Raw genomic sequence first — 5,964 nt, forward strand, 5'->3', positions numbered from 1 at the left:
AAACAAACAAACAAACAAACAAAAACTTATTTATGGACCAGCAGAAGGCAGAATGGTTACATTGCTGGACTCCCGTGTAGTCAACCTTGAGGCACGTGTGCGTGCCTTCCTGAGATCCTGCCGGGAATGGAGAAGGGAATGCTGCCTGGCCATCCCCGTGTGTGTGTGTGTGTGTGTGTGTGTGTGTGTGTGTGTGTGTGGGGTGATCTCGCTTTCTGTCTCTGTCCAGTGAGCACATGTGCTCTATTACAAATCTCTCTGTCTCTCTGCTGAGCTCACCAGCCCTTATAGCAAAGCAGGCTTTGGTACAAAGCCCCGACCCCGCTCTGGGCCAGGGGACACAACTCCGACTTGAGACAGGTCCCAATCCCTGAGGGCTCTGCACTGGGGCCACTGCTCAAGGGCAATGCCAGGACGCAGTGGGGTCTGTCCTCTGGGAGGGCCCGAGGGTACCGCGAGGACGCGGTGCTGGCGAGTTCTTCACGCCGCTGGGTCGGGATGGAAACCTCATTTAGCTCTGTGAGATCTGGCCACCAGACCCGCGCAGCCACCACGCCACTCGCTGGCCCTGTAGCTCTCTTTTCCTATTTTTTTTTTTTTTTTTTTTTTAAGAATTACTTATTTAACTTTATTTGTTCATTCTTTTTTTAATATTTTTAATTTGACCAGAGAGACAGGGAGAAAGAGAAAGAAAGTGAGAAAGCAAGCCTCCAGGTTCGGGACTCGAGCCGTAGCCCAACACGGGGGAGTGCCCAACGCCTTAGCCACCACGCCGCCTGCCTGCTGGTCCCCGTAGGTCTTTATTTCCGCCATACTGTCCCGTAGGACTGTACGAAACAGACCATGACCAGTCCAGCTCCGCACCTGCGAGCCGGTCTCCTAATTCCGCTCCCGGCAAAGTCCCGCGCAAACCGCTAGTATCGCGAGAGTCCGCCCATGTACATAGGGGTGGGGTTATGCCGCCAGTAGATTCCCAGGAGCCTCAGTGAATTTCTGACCCCTTAGTGCGCCTGTGCCTGCGCAGGCGCACTGCATAGGTTTTGACTTCCGGGCTCGTAGGGTATAAAAACGGATGCTTTGGCAGCACCAAGCCTTTCGGACGGAGTCTCGCCCTGTGTCTCCTCGCTGGTGGTGAGTCTGTTTCGTTTTACTCTTGCGTGCATATTACTTCGGTTCGCCCGACGTTCTTTACTCTAAGGACCGTGTTCATTACGAGCGTTTTCTCCGATGGCGCGCCCTGCAGCTTCCCGTGTGCGCGTAGGCCCGGGCTGGTTGGAGGCCGCGAGACTTCTGCAAGGACAGCACCGGCGGCAGCCGCGCCGAATCCGCAGTGCACGCTCTGCAGTTTTGTGCGCCTACTGTCCGCCTTTTCCTGGCCCGCTCCTGGGCTCACGCTAGCGGGGTTGCACGCAGTATGTCTCGGTACACTAGTGTGTTCGCTTAACGGGTTGTGGAGACTGTCCAACGCGGATACCCCGGGAGGTCACTCTCCCCGGGCTCTGTCCTGGTGGCATAGGGGAGCATAGGGCTCTGCCCCGGGATGTACAGTCCCTTCCCACGGCGTTGGAGATGAAGCTGGGCTCCGCGCCCGCACCTGCATATTCCTACAGCTTCCCAGAGTCCTATGGACAGTGACTGGGGGGACAAACCATGCAGGAAACACCTCTAGAATTCAGAGGTAACTCCCGATTTATGTTTTATACAGAAGTTAACTATAGATAAAATAACTTTTCTTTTGCAGAATCTGCTCAGGATTGCAAATACTTTGAGGTAAGCGTTTTGAATTTGTTTTTGGCCTACCAGTCTGTAGGCATTTTCTGCAGTGAAGCCTGGCTTCTAAATGAGCTAGGGTATTTGATCATCCTGAACTCCCCCTGAACATTGACGGTGTGGTCGTATGCTCACATTCTGTGAGAATTGCTTTTGCACAATTAAGTAAAACTGCGCTCACCGGTTTAAACCTTAGTGTGGTTAAGATTTCTACAAGTTGAGATCGGGAGGTTTGGCGGTGACCTGACGCTGTGGGGAGTTTGTCCGTGAACAGGTGCACATCCACCGCAAACACAGTTCATGAGCGTTAAACACGCCGTTTACTCTGTTGTCCCTTGCCACTGTTGTAGAAGCTGTGTACGTGTACCTAAAAGTGAAAAGAGTGCATAACCAGTGACTGCGTGGGGAAACTGAAATAGCAAGACATCTTGTTTTTCAAAGCACTTGCTGGCCTTCCCAGCCCTGTTAGGCTTTCTCTGAGAGGTGCAGCTGGGATTAGACTTTGGAAATGTTTTTAAGGGATGATACTTTGCCAGGCTTCTGTTCATCAGTTATTCCAACGCGGATACCCCGGGAGGTCACTCTCCCCGGGCTCTGTCCAGGTGGCATAGGGGAGCATAGGGCTCTGCCCCGGGATGTACAGTCCCTTCCCACGGCGTTGGAGATGAAGCTGGGCTCCGCGCCCGCACCTGCATATTCCTACAGCTTCCCAGAGTCCTATGGACAGTGACTGGGGGGACAAACCATGCAGGAAACATGCTCATATGGTGAACTTGTTAATGGAAGTAGGTCTTCAGAAAGCTAATATTCTGTCTGTTTTCTAGGAGGAGAGGACCTACACGTGACTTCAAGAAGTTGGCACCCAACACCTAAGACGTGGAGCCTTTCTCTAGTTAGAGTTGGCAAAGTGGCTAATAGTAAATCAGTTATTGGGTTGTCTGAAACATTGTGACACATCTTTGCAGCTGGTGGCGCTAGTTCCTTTTCATCGGTAAAAAAGGGGTGATTTGGTTGAGATTTGGGGATTGTATGGGATTGTTGGTAAAGTCGTGAAACATTTTGTATGGGAAAACAGTATGACTTTCAGTGGCCTAATGCAAGTTGAAGATGGAAGGCCAAAGCACATTTTTGCTGAATTTTACTGTTACTGAATGCATCGAGTTAACTCCTGTTGCACAGCGCAAAGTTGCAGAAAACATGGCATTCCTTTCGTGAAGTGGCTAATAGCTGGTGGTGAGAAGTGGGTAGTTGACAGCACTGGCCTGTTGGCTTTTTCTCCTCTTTCTGGTGAGCACCTATTAAGGAATAAAATTCCTTTGAGGTATACCTAGCAAAATAGTGACTATTGTAATCCCTAGTGAATTGTTTATGAATTGAAATAAAGAGCTTACATGATTTTGTCCTGTGTGAAGTACAGACTGGAGGTTTTGGCCACACTCAGGCTGGGCGGTTCTGTTTCCTGCTGGTGCTCCTGGGATAGCCCCCAGGATCAATCTGGGCTCTTCCATCTTGATTAGGTTTCCAGTCCTCAACACAGGAAAATTGACCTTGCCCAGCAGATGGGTGGTGCTCACAGCTTGTGTTGTAGCCCAGGTCACAAAGAGGTCCCCTTACTGGCTGCCAGCATTATGGGTAAGAAGTCCCTAAAGGGTGGATAGAGAAGCACTTGGGGTTAGGTGGGGATTGGAGCCATGTGGAGCCGCACAAGCTGCTAGGGCAGGGTTGAGAACTAGAAACTAATGGTTGGCATCAAGGTCCAGCTAGACATCCTGCCTTGTGGCTCCAGGACTGGTTTTCAGGTTGAGCTCCCAGCTACTTGTTTGACTTGGAATTCCTGATGGGTAACTTCCAGAGCTGAGCAAGAAAGAGTATTTGTCTTGGGAACCAGCAGTTAGCTTAATGGCTCTGTTGCTGGACTCCTAGTCGACCAGGGTTTGTATCCCAAACCTGGTGGCTTAAAACGCACGCCAGGCGTGTGAGTGCGTGCCCACATTCCCAAGATCCCAACAGGAAAATGCAGAAGGGATTGTGCGTGACCATCCACCCTGGGGGGTGATTTTTCGCTTTGTCTCTGGCGAGCACACGCACCCTATAGCAAAAACCTCTCAGGGTTTGTCCTGGCTCCCATGCTGGTCCAGCTCTGCTGACATTTGCGAAGAGAGTAGGGCCAATGATAGCTTTGTGGAGGTTAAGGATTCAATTGGGCTTTGAGATGGGCCAACACATGACACCAGCAGCACGGTTCAAGTCCTGGACCTGGAGGCATGAGAGACAGGCCAGGCAAGGAAGATGGAAAAGAGATTGAGGCATGACCAGGAGAGCTTTTAAAGAACAACCTTGCTCAAAAAAATTGCAGGGCTATCAGGTGGCATGGTGATTGAAGCACTGTACCCTTGACAGGGCTGACTGGTTCAAGCCCCGGACTTGCAGCTTATTTCACTCTGGCGAGAACATGTATCCTATATCGAGTTTAAAAGTAATAAACTGTCTCGCTTCCAATATGATGAAAAGGAACAAGGGCCGTGGCCATATGCAGCCTGTTTGCACAAAGTGCACCTGTTAAATCCAAAACATGCCACAGCCGCCAGGGACATTGAAGCAAGTGTCTTTGTTGGGTACTGCCCCTCCCGCCCCCAAAGCCCATGTAAGGATCCGAGTCTTTTAGGACCTGAAGAACTGTCCTCTGAAAAAATAAAATGCCGGATTATCCATTAAAAATAAGCACATCGGGGCCAGCAGTTGGGGTAATGACTATGTCACTGGACTCCCCTGTACTCAACCATGGTTTGAGTCCTGGACCAGGTGATTTAAACTTGAGCTGAGTGCGTGAGCTGGGTGCCCATGTGCCCAGGAACCTGAGAATGGGGGGAGAAGGGATTGGGGCTTGGCCATCCCCGCTGGAGGGTGGTTTCTGGCTTTTTCTGGCAAGCACACGTTCCCTACAGCAAAAAAACCTCAAAACACTAAGATTTGGCAGCTTGCTTTCTTGCTTCCCCTTTCTGCTCTGGTTAAATTTTTTAAAAAATTCTTTAAAAATAATTCTTTTAAAGAGTTCCTTGCAGAAATATACACATTAGCCAAGGGATCTAGGTTAAAGGATAAAGGGAAGGAATGAGGCAGGGACAGTGGCCATTAGCATGCTTTAGACAAACAAATAGGGAAGAGTCAGAAAAATCAAAATCCTAACTTTTTAGTCTGCCAGAGGGCAGAGTGCTCAATAGAGAGGGAATTCCTCATGGGAAATGGTCATACGTAGTAGTCCCCTCGAACCTCTGCATTGCAATCTGGATACCACAGGGCCGACCAGGCTTCAGGCCCTAAGTCTAGGCCACTTACAAACATGCTAGGCGTGTGTGTGCAGGCCTGAAGTTTTTGCGGGATTACGAGACGAGTTTGGTGTGACCACATCCTGTAGGGTGTGCTTTCTCTGTTGAGTGCTCACGCCCTCCAACAATTAATAAAGGAGGAGGTGGGCCCTCCCAGAACAAGAGTTGAGGTTCCCCTCCACTGTGTTGAGCCCAGAGAATTTTGAATCTCATTTTTTTTCCGACTCGAGATTTTTGTGAGGAACAAGTGACATGGATGTGTCTCCAGTTAGCAAAGTAAAAAGTTTACAAAACATTTTTTTAAAGAATTATTTTATTCAACTTTATTTCAGTGTGATCAGAGGGTCGGAGCGGGTGCGGGGGTTAGTGAGAAGCCAGGCCGCCAGGTCCCGGGCGCCAACGCTGTGGGCCCTGGGGGCGTCCAGCGCCAACTGCCGGCCCCCAGGTGACTTTTTTACATAATTGCGCTAAGCCTGGGAGGAAGACCGCAGAGAAGGCACACTTGCCAGGGTTAGAACTTGGAGAAATTCCACCGCGTACCATCCGAAGGGGAGACCAGGATGGAGGCGGAGGTCAACGTGAAGAGGTAAGACACCCTCCAACGGGAGTGCTTCGTGGGCTCTGCGGGGTGAAAGGAATTCAGCCAGCGTCTACCTGGGCTGCTCCCGGCCTGGCGGCTAAGGCAGCGGTTCCCACGCGGCCCAGCGAGTGCTTCAGGCTCTGGGCGTGGAGGCCTGGGAAACAGACACGAGTGCCTGCGGACCAGGTCCCCAGGGGGACAGACGCAGGAGTCGGGAGTGCAGAGCCCCTGGCCCGACCCCCGGCCCGCCCCCTTGTCCTGGCCCTGGCCCTACCCCGCCCCGCTCCT

At 51.3% G+C, this 5,964-nt stretch overlaps 1 long non-coding RNA gene and 2 other non-coding genes across 3 annotated transcripts; all 3 read left to right on the top strand.

Annotated features, from left to right (window-relative positions):
* The first annotated feature begins 1,031 nt into the window (after window positions 1-1,031).
* On the top strand, window positions 1,032-3,170 carry LOC102495012 (uncharacterized). The gene is made up of 3 exons (XR_336852.3): window positions 1,032-1,131; window positions 1,742-1,770; window positions 2,595-3,170. It is a non-coding gene; the product is annotated as an uncharacterized LOC102495012 (long non-coding RNA).
* LOC114005332 (small nucleolar RNA SNORA73 family) lies at window positions 1,462-1,665 on the top strand. The gene has a single exon (XR_003547203.1). It is a non-coding gene; the product is annotated as a small nucleolar RNA SNORA73 family (small nucleolar RNA).
* LOC114005336 (small nucleolar RNA SNORA73 family) lies at window positions 2,327-2,530 on the top strand. Its single transcript, XR_003547207.1, has one exon. It is a non-coding gene; the product is annotated as a small nucleolar RNA SNORA73 family (small nucleolar RNA).
* Window positions 3,171-5,964: the final 2,794 nt, after the last annotated feature.

Source organism: Tupaia chinensis, unplaced genomic scaffold, assembly GCF_000334495.1.
Source record: "Tupaia chinensis unplaced genomic scaffold, TupChi_1.0 Scaffold143646_1, whole genome shotgun sequence".
Classification (NCBI taxonomy): Eukaryota; Metazoa; Chordata; class Mammalia; order Scandentia; family Tupaiidae; genus Tupaia; species Tupaia belangeri.